The 17,065-nt window shown below is 37.7% G+C and overlaps 1 protein-coding gene across 4 annotated transcripts in view; it reads left to right on the forward strand.

Moving 5' to 3' along the window:
• PLXDC2 (plexin domain containing 2) overlaps nt 1–17,065 on the forward strand; it is a 389,290-nt gene that overhangs the window by 171,993 nt on the left and 200,232 nt on the right. The gene's annotated exons all lie outside the window — the stretch shown is intronic.

Here is a 17,065-nt window from a genome sequence, read left to right on the forward strand (position 1 = left end):
AGCATGTGCATGTGTACTATATATTGCATTTGTCTTAAAGAAATTTGCTAATATGCCACTCTATTAAAAAAAAAAGGCATCAAATATCCAAAAATCATTTTAAGAATAGGGGATAACATTAAGAATGTAAACAGACTATCTTAAGTTTCTTTTTGTGCATCCCTAAAAGAAAAGTTTTCTGTTCATGTCCCAGCAATGCACAAATGGCCTAAATCTGTCTAGAATCAAGAGAAGAATTGAACTTTGCAGCCCTGGGGAACAGTAGTTTTGAGCTATTTTCTATACGGTGTTTCAGGCCTGCGCTATTAAATTGAAATAATAGTTTGTAATCCATGGTACTGAACTAAGTGAATGGATTAAGCACTGCTGAAATTATTTCTCTTTTATAAGTAATTTCTAGCTCTTTCATAAGTTTTTACGCAATCTCTAGCTTAAAGGGCAAAGCTAGGGAAAACACTAACATTCATCTTTTAGACAGTCTCGGTCAATCACTTACCTATCTATCCATATTATTTTGGATTCACAGTGCTGATCCCACTTGTGGCCAAAGGAATTTGAAAGAAAAACTTGCAAAGCAAATTTCTATCTGTTTACATTAAAATTTTGACTTAACCACAACACCTTTTATTAAGAAGTTCCTTTAGGTATTTCTAAAACTAAAATTATTTCATCTCATGATAGGATTTTTCATTAAAAATAATGCTGCCTTACTTTTTAGGTTTTCATGAATTTTTATCTGGAAAATTTTATAATTTTAAAATATGAATTCATTGACTTCTGATTCTCAGATTTTTTTCTCCAAGAAAAATTTAGGTTATAATATTCTGCAGTTTTCTTAGGTTATAGTGCTTTGCATAGTGTTCATAGTTGAGGACATCTTTACTTTTTCTGTCATTTAAAACTAGTGTAGAGTAAAAAATCATTTTAAATTTCATGTTTTGAAAATGTTACAAGGAACATTGTAACTAACAAACCTTCAAATGGAATTTAAAAATTAATCTGTCTCCTGTAAATATTAATAGTATTACGGAATGATCTATTGTCTTAGAAACCAGGCATAGACAATCATTTTCTCTTTCTTAAATACCCATTGAACAAAGAATGACTTTTAATCTTTTTCTGTCCATTGAGTAATCAGATGTCATTTTACTATTTTTGCAAGTGAATGGAGTTAATATTTACCAGAATAGAAGAATGTCATGTTCAAATGGTAAAAATGCAAATCAAAGAGTAAGAAAACAGTTTTATGAATAAATATAAAATTGTGCCAGACCAAAATAGTAAGTATCCATTAGAAATATTTCTCACATTACTAATTGGACCTGATGAAAGTAAAATTATCTTCTAAAAGTAAACAAACTTTTTAGATAAAATTTTGTATATTCACTGTCACTCAAAAACTCTGTGGAAAGTAATATTTTCCATCATAAACCCAAGGAAATAAAATAATCAGTACATCAAAAGCTCCCCCTTCTTCACTCCTGCCCACAGCTCATCCAACATGCGTTCACTGCAGAAGACTTCAGCAAGAAGCTACAGCGCAGTTACTTATTGGTCCACCAAAATCTTAAGTGGAAATCAAAATCACTTTTGCCATGTGGTCAAAACATTATTTTGCCTGATTGAATAGTTTGCTGTGGTCTGAGCGGATTTAGAATGTATTTGACATTATTTGGGCAGTTTTGTTTCTGAACGATCATAACTGCGACGGCAAGGATTTTTTTTTTTTTAATTCGGCTTTGTAAAAGTGTATTTCTTAGCTTGTTATTAAAACGGATGTGAGGTTTTCTGCATTCAATCAGTCATTTGCATAAAAGGACAAAAGAAAGAAAACTGCATTTTTATCTCCTTAAGAAAAATTTAAACACCTTCAAAGGGAACTGTATTTTTTTTAGCTGCTCATCACTTGTGAATGCAAATGATAGTAACCCATAAATGACTGTGGAACTGTTCTTCCTGATTTTCTATTGACTTTTTACACGTTGATAACAAAGAATCTAGGAAGAGGAAATGATTTCCAACTTCAAGACAGTGCCTGAAACAGCAGTGAGTGAGTGAGTCAGCGTAGAAGCAGAATCTGGGACCAACATGCATTTTCTATTTTGTTCCTTTTTATTCTAGCACTACCAGTGCTTTCTCCAGTGACCTTCCTGCTGCTCAGTAGCCACCATACCAATTGTTCAGTGTCTTCCTTTGGGCTGCAGCTGCAAAATTAAAACCGAAGAACTTGGCCTTATAGGTAGTGGTTTTGAAAATCCTTACATGTAGGCAGGACTACTATATACTGCTATATACTGGAGCTTTTTTATCAAAACCTAAATAGAAATTTTGGTAATTTGGAAATATATGTGTGTGTATGTATCTACGTTCGTTTGTGTGTGTTATGTTTTGTGTGGATGTATGTGCCCACACACATACGTGTGTGTATATCATTTCTAATCATGGTAAATGAAAATTACCTCTGTGTGGGAAAATAAATGGTGGCTTGGGTAGTCCCTTCACCAGATACCTAGTTTACATTTGAATTAGGTATCTTATTTCCCTGCAATACAGCTGGCATGTTTCCTTCCCCCCACCATGGAAACAACAATAAAAACTCAACAGTTATATGGAAGACTGGCTAGGACTCCCTTTTGCTTCAGTGAATGACTGAAGTTTTGTTTATGCTCTTTAGATGATGGCCCTGGAAGATGAGGAGACACAGTGAAAGGAATCAAAGCATAATGGAGTTTTTAAAAACAAGAGTGATCAGAAATTATGAAAACTAGAAAGGAGACATACAATGATGGACTCATGACAATGGGGCAGCTAAAATGAGGTTCCCCAGTTCTCTGTCCTTTCATGTACCTCTTTCTGCACATGCACACACACCCCTGACGGCCTCCCTCCCCTGTGTCTGGTTCAGTCATGCTGGTCCCTCTTCTTCCTTAGTGGCAAATTTGCCCTCTCAGCCAAGTATTTCTCTTGACTAGCAACTCATGTGCTACTAACGATGTGTGTAGTCTAAAACCATTCTGCTATGTCCCCATGACTGCAATAAAAACTCAAGAGAAGTAGTAGATTCTCTTATAGAATAAGTGAAAGGACCTTTGTCCTTAAAGCACTGTTTCGCAATAAAGATCTATGGATATCACTCCAAGCCATACAGCCAAGAAACCACCAGACTATTTCCAAAGACCTGATCTAGGGAAATTTATCTCAGATTACAGTGTCCATGAGGGACGAAACAAGCCTGGATATTTTGTGGATGCTCATGAAACATCCATTAATTTGAAGCAAAGATGATTGGATTCAGGGACAGTAGTGTTTAACTGAGGGTTCGACATAAAACCCAGAAAGGACAGAGAGACTTTAGTTCCTTTTCGACCAAGAAAACCAAGACTCACTTGTGGCTTGGACTGTAAATAAAATAGAATGTGACAAGAACTAGAACTAGATGACCAACAAAAGCCTGGTATTATATTGGCCATGTCAACATTACTGTCAGTAGTGAAGTGGGGTATGCAGTTCTAGTTTGTCCACTGGGATTCTTTGAACAGCAGTACATTTGTTTTCTTACTCAAGTCATCTGAGTACCCCTTTCTTCTGCAAAAGAAGAGACAGGGGATAAGAGAAAGTAAGGTGGTCACCAAAGTGCAGAGAGAAGCTTTCTCCCATGGCCCTGGTATAAAGCCCTTTTCCTCGGCACATTACCAGTGACCCATCGTTAGTGCCTATCCAGAAATCACGCTTGTGTCCCCTGAAGTCTCCCATCTACATGTGCTGATCGAAGCTCATGCTACCAAATTTTCTCCCCGTCCTCCTAAACTGTATTTTTGAGGAATTACAGATTCGAGTCTGTCCACATACCAAATAAGAGTAAAATAATAGCTCTACTCGCACCGTCCCTCCTAGGTGGTAGCATTTCTGGAGCCAAGCAAAGGGCAGCCACCCGCAGTGTGCAAAGGCAAGGGCACAATTTCAGGAAAAGTGTCTCTTCGGTGTTAGCAAGCCACTTACTCCTGTTCTTGCTTCACTCATTTTGCTTCTCCTGTGGCTGTTTTTAATCCACATCGCTGCCTTTCTCTCTGCTTCCCCCCTTAGGCAACGACAATTTGAAATGCTGAAAAAGCACACATGCCCGGAGACAGAGACAGAGAACAGAGAAGCACTTTAATGATTTCTGTCCATGATTGTGATGGCAGAAAACCTGAAGGCAATGCTGAAGCTTAAACTACCCACCCCGAGAGCTAATTGTGCCCCCTCAGTGGATGACAAGCGTCACAGTTCTTCTAGATAGGCAGGGTCATCGTACATCTAGGTAGGAAAAAGGGGGTGAGGCTCATGGAAACACTGGGCTTCCTATGGTCAGACTCTCTTACTCCTTGGTGAATTCTCCATAGACCCAGGCTTCCTTTAATAGAGTAATCTGTGTCTTAACCTCCCATACGGAATAAGAAGAGACCTACGTCCAAGTTCCTCTGTGATGTGATCAATCTGGAATTTCTCTTGCCATTTTTTTGATGGATGCTGTATCTGCCTGTGTCTAACATGAAGTAATGGAATTCCGGTTTTAAAAATGGCTGTGTTAACCACTGTTTTGGATTGATTATGCCCTTTCGTTTCATATAAACTTCTTCCAAACAGAGTTGCATATACTAGAGTAGGTTTCCACTTCCTAAATTACCAGCACATTCTAAATATGTTTTCCTGAGATTTCACAAAAATTGCCTTTATTGGGTTCTGAGTGTTCTGAAACGCTTCAATTTCCCATTTAAAGACCGTCACTGGGTGTACCTTCAGCTGGCAAATTTGAGTCTTTGGGGTCAGGCTGGTAACAGTCCACGTGTTAGAAAAGACGACAGCACATGTGGCATGATTGATTTCAAGGGATTTTCTTCCTGGGTGTAGGAAAAGCGTGGGGCATGGGGATTGAGGCAGAACGGATGAGAATGCCCGGCTGCGGCAGCCTGGGGCCGTGCGGGAAGGTGGGCACCGGATGCCAGGCCTTCGCGTTTCCCCAGAGATATACAAACATGAAGTGCTGGCTCTTCATTCATTTTTTTTTTTCTTAATCACATGTGGACCAACACAGTGATGGCAAAATAAAATCTGTCCACAGGCCCATGTATGCAATGAGCCACCAGATGCTATTGCTAGAATGTACCAACAGATGACTCATCACATTCTCCATTGATAGAAATGTACTAGGCCATCTCCCAGAGAGCCACCGTACTCCCAGGAGCTGAGAGGTTCCTCACTGCATGTGTCGTCACTTCAAAGGTAGCATTCTGTGTGCTAAGTTGCATTCAGTCAAATCCAGGAGGATTCTTGGATCTGCATTCCAGAATTCTTCTGTCCTGCTTTTCCTCTGTGCGTACGTTACGGAAGTGCAATCCAGGTGGGCTACCTCCTGATGCTCCCCAGGGAAAACACAGTATTGAGAACAAGAAGTACAAGGTGGTTTTAGCAGTCTCACCTTCACTGGTTGTTTTGAAGGACGTTGTCAATATTGTTTTCTTGTTCCTCTGAAATATTACAGTGCGTGAAATTGCACTCATAGGAAATCTGCTTGGTTGATTGATTCGATATTCCAAATTTTCAAAATTATTTAGACATAATGAGAAAAACTTTTACATGTTCTATTAATTATATATAAATAATGCAACTTAAACAATGATGTTTCTTCAAGCAATCAACGTTTTTTTGTTGTTGTTTTCTTGGAAAATATCCCAAGAAGACAAACTTAGAAAATCAAAGTGATTTGAAATATTGGCAAAAGGTTCAACTTTTAATAAGACAGAAGTGTGGTCTGGTCTGTGTCTATAAACAGCTTACTAAAAAGATTAATAAGAAATGAATTAAGCTGACTCACCATGTATTTAATAGTATTCAGTATGTATAAAATAGCCATAAATATTCCTAAGTTGCACATTGATTTGGAGGGAGGAAAGTATGAAACTCAACCAAGTAACTGATTCTTGAGGCTTTTTATTTCTTTTCAGTTTTATAACTTTCTACAGAAATAAGTGGGACCTCACACAAAGTGACTGGGTTCAGCTTCGATTGTTGGCAGAACCAGGATAAGGACCCACGTCCCCTGTTTCGGGGTTCTGATGCAGCCAGCCATTTTCCATGCACCACCATGCTGTAGCACTGTCTTGATTCCTGATAACTGATACCTGGTGCTATGGGCTGAAGTGTGTGCCTCCCAAATTCATATACTGAAGCCCGAATCCCTCAACCTGACTATATTTGCAGACAGGGCTTTTAGGAGGTAATTAAGGTTAAATGAGTTCATAAAGATCCTAAACTGATAGGATTGATGACCTTATAAGAAGAGGAAAAAGAGAGAGAGACCTTTCTCCAGGTGCACAACACTGAGGAAAGGCCAGGTTGAGGACACAATGAGAAGGTTGCTGTTTGCAAGCCAGGGAGAGGGTTCTCACCAGAACCTGCCCTGCTGGCACACCGACCTCAGACTTCCAGCCTCCAGAACTGTGAGAAAATAAATTTCTGTTGTTTAAGTCACTCGGTCTATGGTATTTATGCCTCAGTGGACTAAGACACCTGATATGTGTGAAAAGATACCTTATTACATGACATTTTCTGAAAGGGGTCCTTAGGAAGTTTCCAACACTTGAACACTTAACCTTCCCGTCTGAACTTAGCTATTCTTTAATTAAGGAGAATCTTACTCCTCTTCCATCATGTGCCTGGTTGCACAGATTGCCACAATACAAGTCTCTTATTGTATCTTCTTTCCACTCATTTTCTCAGTGCATTTCCCAGTGAACTCTCTCTTAAAGTAGCCAGTTCAGTTTACCAGACTGTAAACGTACTCTTTCTTCATTCACATGGACCCCTGTTTGTGGCGATGGAGAGATTCCTTAACCTCTTTTCTGCATGTATCTCTCTATTCATTGTCGATTCTTTGTAAATAAAATTTCCTCAAAGGTCCCAAAGTTTTGGCTATAGAATTTTGGAAACTGAATTGTTTAGCTTAATCCTTCACATCTCTACCACATTTTGCGTGTGTTAACAGAACTCCTCACAACTGCATACAACCTTCAATGAATATTAATACCTGGTGAGAAAATAAAACATCAGTTAAGATGTTTTTCTTCTTGCACCCAGACAACTCTATTTAGCTCTATCACATAAGGTAAAAAGTGTCCGAAGAGCTCTGACCCAAACAAATGAGTACCAGCCAGAGATAGGATGTAGAAAGGAAAGATGATGGAGAAGACAAAAAACTAATCTAGAGCTTTTTTTGAAAATTCAGGTTGATCTCAGGTTATTTCCTATCTGAATAGCAAATAGTTTAGTCACCAGTTACTTCAGGGAGTAGCTATATTTTTAAATATAGCTGAACTAAACATAGTTTAATTAGAGTTAAAATAATGTGAGATATTAGAAAATACATTTCTTATTCAAATACATGAATCTTATCCGTAACGTCCCTAACAACTTTTGCTCAATGTATTCTAATGGTAATTTCACCATCTTAAGAGCGAACATTTTGTTTTGGACACCCTGATTTACTAAAGTATTTTCTCATCCTTAACCAAATATTTTATCCCTGAGTCATTCACCTGTGAATCCTCGTTCTGACCTCCTTGCAGACTAAGGCCACTTCCTCTGTCATCCAGTGGGCTCTTCCCCATTCACTTCTCACATGACTTGACCTAGAGACCGCAACCATTTTGATCTTTCTCCATAGCCACATTTTATTTATTTCATTTATTATAAAATGCTGACCTCACAATTATACTCAGCAAGAATTCATCATGAATCTATTACGTATCTAGTAGCCGACTAGCAATTGTTGACTTATTATTAGTGTAATGGTATAAATTTATTTATAAACTGACATTTAGGAATTCAGAATACATTTTTTTTCACAAGGTAAAATAATAAGATTTCTAGGTTTCATTCATCCATTTATTAATTTATTCATGCAACCAATATTTAATCAGAGCTTGTTGCTAGTATTATTTTAATAAGTAAAGCAGATATGAACCATGCCTTCTTGGAGCTTATACTGGTGGGGTGGATAGAAATAACCTAATTAAATAAATATAGAATCATAAATATGAAGGAACAAAGTGGATGAAGAGAGAAGTAAGGATTATTAGCTGAAGTAAGAAGGGCCTTCGAAGATGAGAAAGTTGGGGAAGACATATCCAAAGAGGGGAAGTTCATGTTGAAACATTATGGTGGAGTGAGGAGGACAGAACATTCTAGGTGGGGAAAGCAGCATTTTGAGAAGGTGGTGAGGGGTCAGGGGAGAGACAGATATTCCAGGAACTGAGAGAAGGCCAAGGTGAGTGACAGAGGGGCACAGGAAGGGATGGGAGAGTGAGGCTGAAGTCGGAGCCCAGACTCTGAAAGCCGTGTGAGGGAGTCTGCTTTCCTCTGGGGTCTGATGTGCTACTCCATGGACACCTTGACCCCCAGGAGACCCTCGGAGGCTGCTCTCTGCAATAAGGATTTGAAGATTAGACACATACGAACAAACTCCACCACCCCACACCCTGATTTGAGGATTCAGTGTGGCTCCCTATGCCTGCACCATAGCCCATCAGCCGCTTATAGGCAACCAGGATGGTCTTAGGAGTTCATTAGATCCCTGTACCAAGAAGAAGAAATGGCAAGCACATGCACATATTCATTCGCTAGATTATTACCATTTTCCGGGGGAAGAAGAGTTTTCACTTTGACAATGGAACCCTTGTAACTTCCCTAGAGCCCTTGTGAATAAAATATACTTTGTCAGAGTATGAGAAATTATTTAGGCTCTAGCTCAGCAATTTTATGACCAAGACTTTCGATTGAAAAGGGGAAGGCAAAAAACTGTGGCAGTGATCTCTGGAGTTTGGGTATCATCATAAAACCAAAATGAAAAAAAAGAAAACAACAAAAAAATATTAATGGTTTCATTTGAAAAGTAAAGGCATTTAAATATGTATACATTATCTACAACCCCTATTGTTTCAGAAAAGGAAATCATTAAAAAAGAAATAGAACATGATAGAATAAATGATGGGTGAATAACTAAATGTATCATTTTAAAAACTCGCCAAATTATCCTAGTTTTTTTTTTTTTTTCTCCCTCACATTTTACTGTTTGAGAATCACCGTATTATGAATTATTTACTGTGGATCTAAAACATTTCTCTAGATCATAAATGCATTGATAAATATACAAGCAACAAGTTTTCTTTACATAGCCACTCTGCAGAGCTCCTTTATTTAAAAGATTAACCTGCAAATGATTTTATTGCTTAATAAGCTATTCGGGGGGGAAATGATCGCTTTTAGTGTTCAAAGCAATCTCTTTGTTTTGCTTCCTTGGCTTTGAAAATTATGCCTGTTATTCCCTACATGTTTTGCAAACCATTGTTGGCATTATTTTTGCAATAAAAACCTCTAGACCATGATAAGTTATATGAAAATCTCTGCTACATCAGGGGAACAAATATGTGTGGGATTTGAGAAACTGTCGTAGATGTTGGACTGATTACTTATCAATTATCAAGTCAAAATCTCCTCGTGCAAAGACCCAGATTGAACTTCAGATTTTATTCTGGTTGTAACAGAATACTGATGCTATTCGTTCATCCTGTTCTCACTCGTCTGAATCCAAGGAATATTTATTACATTCTTTGTTCTCTGAGTGAACATTAGAATTTTTTTCTTCTTCCTCCTCCCCACTGTCTGGATCTTTACTCTCTGGGGTAATAATGTTCATTCCAGAGGAAAACTGAAGGATAACTTTGACACACGCTTGTCTTCGTTTCCCCCCCCCCCCCAGTTTGTTTTTACTGTTTTCACCATTAAGTAATATTCTGAATTGTATCCACAAATTAGCTGAATTCATTTTAATAAGTGATGACTATTCTAAACAACTGTCATTGACATTGTAGATTAGTGGAGAGAGCTACTTAGATATTGAAGCCCAGGCAGAGGAAGTCCGGGAGCAAGTGGAAATTTTCCGCTTATACAAGTATTTGCATACAAATAGAATCCTAAAGTAAGAACATTCAATCAGAAGTTCCTGTCCTGGGTTCTTTGTAACTTTTCATTTGAAATACACAAGTATATCAAGTTAAACTTCCCAAAGCGAACTCTAACCTCCTCCTAGTAAGTGCTATTTATAACTAGTATTGTATTTGTCAAAGTCATATTCAATTTACCACTGATTAAGTCTTTGCACTGCATGCTTACACAAAGCCTGATCGGAATACATGCAGACTGACTAATGATCTTTAAAATAGTGTTGATATCTCAAAATAATACAGCATGTCCATTACACTTTTGAAGTTGAGTTATCTTGAAATTTGCTTCAAAGCTAGTATACCTGGGGGTGGAAAACACATAAATGTTACATTCAAATTAATACATCAAAAACAAGGATATGAGGATTCCAAATTTATACTATTTGGGACATGTACAGATGGAACCTATGAAACATTCCGAAAACATCTCGGAAATTCTCCAGATCTGATATCCATTAAGGAAGAGAAATCTGGACTCAGCCTTCTTTATTGAGGTCAATTTCAAGAGGGTTAGAACTCTCAGGGTTGCCATTTCTAAAACAAATGGACTGTTGATTACTCCAGCAGTTCTCTGGAATGTAAACCTTGCTGTGTGTAGTTTGGAAAGTAATAATTTCAACATTTAAAGACATGAAATTCTTAAATTTTGATAATCTCTCTAAGGATAAATTGAATTTTTTCCCCCTAAAATCTTTGTTTTGGGCGTGATCACGTAGAAACAGAACATGTTCAAGTTGCAAAATGGAAATTTCAGCTAATGGAGGATATCTGCTCTTGTCCAGTGTTTCCCAGACATCTGCACACCCTAGCACAGATTCCAGAGTAAGAACTGGGCTGTGGAATTTTTAAAGATCTCCAGGTAATTCTCATGTTCCGACAAGCATGGGAACCACTGCTGAAGTTCAAAGGCATTCATTAGCTCATGGCATTGTCCCGCCTTGAGCATTTATTCAAGTTCAGTGAGAGAAAGATAGAAATCCGGGCATTACCTGACTCTGGGAGGTCTTTTAATTACATCTGGTTATTTCAGGTCCTGTTTCTGTGACCTATGGTATGCACTGTATTTGGAAAACAAAGATATTATTTATTATTTATTTCCTCTATTTGTTTTCTAGCATTTAAAATGACATGCAGATACACCAAGTTCTGCTTTATCATGCTAACTGGTACCAGTTACTCTGAACTGTCCAGGGTGTCCAGTTGTCCTGAATAAATTAAATATCTGAGCATGATTTGTGGGTTTTTTTTCTCCTTCTTAAATACTGGCAAGTCTTTCGGATTTTTCAGCCTTTTTCGGGACAGCCTCTTTCTCTCTTGTTGTTCCTGTTGCGAGCTGTTATGATTTTATTCTTGACTTTTGCAATAGCTTCCAAACTAATGTCTGGTTCTAACCTCTCCCTTCTCCAGTCCGTCCTATTTTCTAAATTGTTCTTCTCAGTCCACACTTAATCCATTTCTTACAGAACTCTCACTTTACACAGAATCAAGTTCACACGCTCTAAAATGATATTCAATTGTGTGTCTAAATTCTACATATCTAACTATACTTACTTCACATTACTCCTTTGTATGTGCTTGTTCTACTTAGTTTCTGTAGTCTTCTTAGTTTTTTCTGCTTGTCCCCCTATGCTCAGATGAGTTCTTCTCTCTGGAATGTCCATCTCAAGTTCCAAATCATTTTTCAAGGCCCAAATTAAATACCATGACTCTATGACTCCCTACCCCCTTTTTTTAATCACTAAAACTGAATGAGATGTTCTTCTTTGAAGGGTTATAGATCTGACTTTGTCACTGGGACCACAGTTACCTTATACCGGTTTGGAATAGAGAAAGTTTAGCCTGCATTCTCTCACTCTGGGACAGGTTTCTGAAGACCAAAAACTATGTTTGCCCTTCTCAGCACAGGGCTCGAGGCCTCCCACATACATAAGCAGAGCGTCATAGATACTTGTTAGCTTGAATGAGTGACACTTAAGAGAAATGGTTGTAAATAAACTGACCATTTACAGTATCTTCTGACATTAGACTATATATTCTCTTGAGTATTTGACCTGTATGTATTTTTCTTGGGGTCTGTCCAGCTAGTTCTTAGGAAAGTGAGAAGCTAATATTATAACACTGATTTTCCCCCCATGTTATTTTGTAAGACAGAAGGAAAACATGCTTCTCAGTCTGCACTGAAATAAAATCTTTTCTAGCTATATTATAATTCTATTGCAAGATATAAATGCAGGCCTTATAGATCTGAAAGGGACTTGTTCAGCAAAGTCAGTGAAACCATATTATGAAAATATTTGTTTGAATCTAGCATTGGTAATTTTAAAAAGAAACTACTTGACAGATTGTGTTTTGCTTTTTGCTTCTTTATTTTTAACGACCCTTAAAACGATTGTGGCCTCTCTCCCTTTGGCCTGTCTCTCTCTGCCCTTGTTTGACCTCTCCATCAGTGACTTAAAATTAAGTGAGTTGGCAATAAGACTTTCCTTCTCCTAAGATGTGATCCTGGAAGAATTTATCATCCGAAATGGGCTTTTAAATTCTTATTTAGAAAGCAGTAGAAAGATTTACTTTGTTAAAATTACCTCTGTGCCAAATGAAAGTACCGTTATAGATTTTTTTTTTTAATTGAAGTTCCCTGAGAGTATTGTCAACATGGTCTCTCAAGGAAATGGGAATGATACAGTATCTCCTGGGGTGAGGGGGGCAAAGTGGCTCTATATTTACACTTAGCAACACAGCTCGAATACTCAGGAACAGAAAGTCTGGATATTGTGGTAGATTAAAAACGGCCCCAAATTCCTACAGTTCCTCCCATAAAGAGGTAGCATCTATCTTCCCACCTCTTGAATCCAGGCATCCAGGCCATGTCTTGTGACCTGTTCTGATCTAATGAATAGGACAAAGTGAAGTTGTGCACCTTGTAAGCAACACCTCCAAAGGCCTTGCAGTTTCCACTCTTACTCTCTTTGATTCTATTCACTTGTGACTAACCCGTATGTAGCCTCCTTAGGAAAGAGATGGCACATGGAGACAGAGACCCTAAACATGTAACCAAGGGCATGTGGGCTGGCCAGCCCCAGCCAACACGTGAACTGGCCGCAACCCAGAAGTGACCCAGCTGACACTAGCACCGTAGCGTCTCCCAGCTGAGCCCAGTCCACCTCAACAGAACCCTGAATGTTTGGAATCCAGAATCTTGATGGTTGTTTCAAGCCACCGAGTTTTTGGCTTCTTTGTTAACCAGCAATAGACAACTGACAGACGTGGCTTGAGCGTGTTTGTAATAGAACATGGAAATTTCAAGAAGAATAAAATGAATAGTGAATACAGTGTATTTATAAATAAATTGCATTGGTTTGTATATGATCTTCTACTTCTTTCTTGCTGTAAGAAAAATCCACCACCATGCCATCTTTTCAAGGAGGTAATAAAGCCAAAGAAACACTCCTTGAGAAATATAAAGAAGCACTACCATCATGTTCGTACTGAATGTCTTTCATGTACCGGACATTGTCTAAGTCCCAGAATGCAGCAGTGAACCCAACAGAGAGAGAGGGAGAGATATTTTAAACGAGAGTGGGGGGGAGTGATACAATTTTTTGAAAGTCTGATAAAAAAAATTGTTATCAAGGAAATTAAAGCAGACTCAGAAATAAAGCATGACAGAATAGGAGAGGCTCATTCAAGATGCGTAACACAACAGGTGCACAGTAGGCTGCTGGGGCACGCTGGCGTATTCATGGGACAAGGAAAGCAGTAGGGTTGGTGAACAATGTGTGATGGACGGGTAAAGGGAAGAGATGGCTCAGTCAAGCAGTGTTGGTACAGACTTTGGATTTTATTCTGTGATCAGAATCCTCGTTAGAAGGGCACCAAAATGATCAGATTTCTGCTTTTAATAGGATTAATTTAAAAAGGATTACTCTACTCTGGAAAATAAAGTGAAAGGAACCAAAAGGAGAGGCAGGGAGACCAGTGAGAGAGCTATTGCATAAGGCCTGATAAGTAGCTTCTTGGAAACAATTTGACCAAATGTAATTTTTTTTTTTTTGAGGTTCTAAAAATTTTAATACCTGAAAGGTATTGTGTAAATGAAAAGAACACAGACTTTGGAGTTATACAGAACTGTTTTGATATCCCTGGGATTTATGTGATATCATGCAACCTACTCAGTGTTTCTGAGCTTTAGATTCTTTGAGTTGTTGTAAATGCATGTAAATGAGTTGTAACTCATTGAGTTGTTGTAAATGCATAATGTATATTATTACGTGCCAAACTGAGAACTTGGGAATAGTATATGCACACATAAGTGGTAGCTACACTTATTAACCAGTTCTCATAAATACACGTTTAACTATTTACTTAGTTTTAAAGTAAAAGATCTAGACAAAAACCAACCACCAAAAATCCAATGATAGATGGTCAGATAGAGCAAATGAATTCAATATGGAATGTTCAACTCTAATTCTCTGATATTTGAAAATTCATACTTCTAGATGTTAGTACCATAAAAACGTAGAATGTCTGAATTTTTTTTATCTGCGATATTTATGTCTACAAAACAAAAGTAGTTCCTAATAGCACTTTATAATTTCCAACATATATTCACATGTTCTTCTCAAGGACTTAACCAGAATGTTGTGATATGACTATTTTTATTCTGCGTCCATTTCATCATCACGAAAATAGAGGCTCAGAAAGTTAACTTTGTTTACCAAATGATATCTAGAAAGGAAAATCAGTATTAGGTTCTGATTCTAAGTATAAGTGACATCAAACCTCCTGTGGCAAAATTTCATTCACAGCTTATTCATCACTGCCTAACTCTAGAGGCTAAAATTCTGAAGACATGAGAAGATAGAGGAAAAGAAAACTTGAATGAAGAAAAGTTTTATTCTTTGACATTAAAAGAGTAATAATATGAAAAATCTGACCAATTAAAAGTATATAAAACTGTCAGTTGAAATACCAGACTGGATACTTTGGGGATAGTAACTTCCCTTAGAATTGAGAATATTGGCCAAGTAGTTACCAGTTGGTAGAGGGAAACCATCCAACTTTTCTACAAATGTTGGTTATGTGAAAATTTTCAACTGAATTATAATTTTTAAAAGTTGTTCCTGTGTAATTTTTTCCATAATCTTTTGAAATTATAAATAGTAGTCATTTCTCGTATTTTTTTTTCCCCCTAAGAACTAGGCCAAGACAGAACTGTGTGGATTTTCCAAAAGTCCTCCTATATTAGAAATCTTGTAAGGCAATTTTGATTAGTACTAGAAAATGACATGAATTTTCAAAGCTAATAAATCTAGGTCTTTTTTTTTAACAAATCCAAACTTAATAAAGAAACTATATCAGGTTATGTACCTGATCGTGTCCTTACAAATGTCGTATGTTGAAGCCCAAACCCCCGTGGGACTGTATTTGGAGACAGGGCCTTTACAGAAGTAATTAAGGCTAGTTGAAGTGGGGCCCTAATCCAATGGGATTGGTGCCCTTAGCAAAGCAGGGAGAGGTACTAGAGAACTTTCTGTCTCCACCATGGGAGGACACAATAATAAGGCGAGCCAGGAGGAGAGCTCTCACCGAAAACTAAATCAGCCAGAACCTTGATCTTGGACTTCTCAGCTCCCAGAACTGTGAGAAATAAATTTTTGTTGTTTAAGCCCTCTCTGTGCCCCCAGCCCCACAGTCAATGGTATTTTGTTATGGTAGCGCTAGATGACTAATACAGTATGTATACAGTATCCAAGCTTCAGCCCCATTATAGATGCTAAATCTAAAACAGAAATGCTGATCCTTTTAAACTATGATTTTTTTAATCAGAAAATTTAGAGGCCCTCCACACAATTATTGTTTCTTTCCAGTTGATTGTAAAAATACCGCATACCAAGAACTTCATTGACACTAAAATTAGTGACACTAAAATGATCACACATTTACCCATCACAGTATATTGTGCATTTGAAAACTAGTGTTAAGACCTGTGACTTATTCAGAGTGCATGGGTGACACATGGTATTCTTAGGGATTGTTACACCCCCTGCAACAAGTCTGAATTTGCCTCTGATCTTGGGGCCAATCTACAATTTAGCAACAAAGATGATTAAATACCTGCTGAATTGGTGCCGTACTGTACGGGTGCTAAAACTGGCTACTTGTACAAGCTCTTCAAACTATACTTTTATTTCTTTTGATGAGTATCACTTAAACAAAGCAAAGAGTCTTCTGCCCCATGCTTAGTAATCGCTTTCTATTTGTCTCAGTGGCTTTAGGGTGTCAGAACCTTGGCTGAAAGGCACGTTAACAGACAACCTCATTCAATTCTCTCTTGTCATGAGCAAAGTGCAGAATTTACAATGGCCTTACTTAAAAGCAGAAACTGTACTTCAACCCAAATCTTCTTTGAGCTACATAATTTTAATGCTAATTTTGTGTGTTTTCATAGAAAGCTCATACATATTTTAAAACTTTTTCAATTACACATTTTTTGCTAGGTGTTTTGGAGACCTTGAAGACTACGTGTAAGTTGGCAGGGTACCTCGTTAGTGGCCCCTGTTTTGGGATCTCTTGCTCGTATTTATAAAAGATAGATTGGGATATTATAAATTCACTCAAAATTGCCCCCAGCCTTTCTCTCTGTCCTCTTCTTTCTCACCACGCTAAGCATGGGAAGACTCTCTCAGGTTCAGTCTTGCAAAGAGTAAAGTTTTCTACCAGGGGCAAATAAAACTATACTGTATCCGGGTAGAAAATAGGTTCTTCGTTTAATAAATGAATCAACTTAAACACATAGCAACATGTCTCAAAATGCCTGGAGATCTAGACAATCACGGAATTGAACTGTACAGCCTTGTTTTTTTTACCATTTTGGAAGATCGCAAATTAGTATATCATGCTTTGTTGGCCATACCTCTCTGCATAGCACGACAGTTTCCTCTGTGACAGAGATTGTTACTGGAAAAATGGAAACTTTTTTATAATGGAAAAATTGCTGGAATCCCAAATTTTATGTATTGCACAAT

The sequence above is a fragment of the Rhinolophus ferrumequinum genome (assembly GCF_004115265.2).
Source record: "Rhinolophus ferrumequinum isolate MPI-CBG mRhiFer1 chromosome 5 unlocalized genomic scaffold, mRhiFer1_v1.p scaffold_110_arrow_ctg1, whole genome shotgun sequence".
NCBI lineage: Eukaryota > Metazoa > Chordata > Mammalia > Chiroptera > Rhinolophidae > Rhinolophus > Rhinolophus ferrumequinum.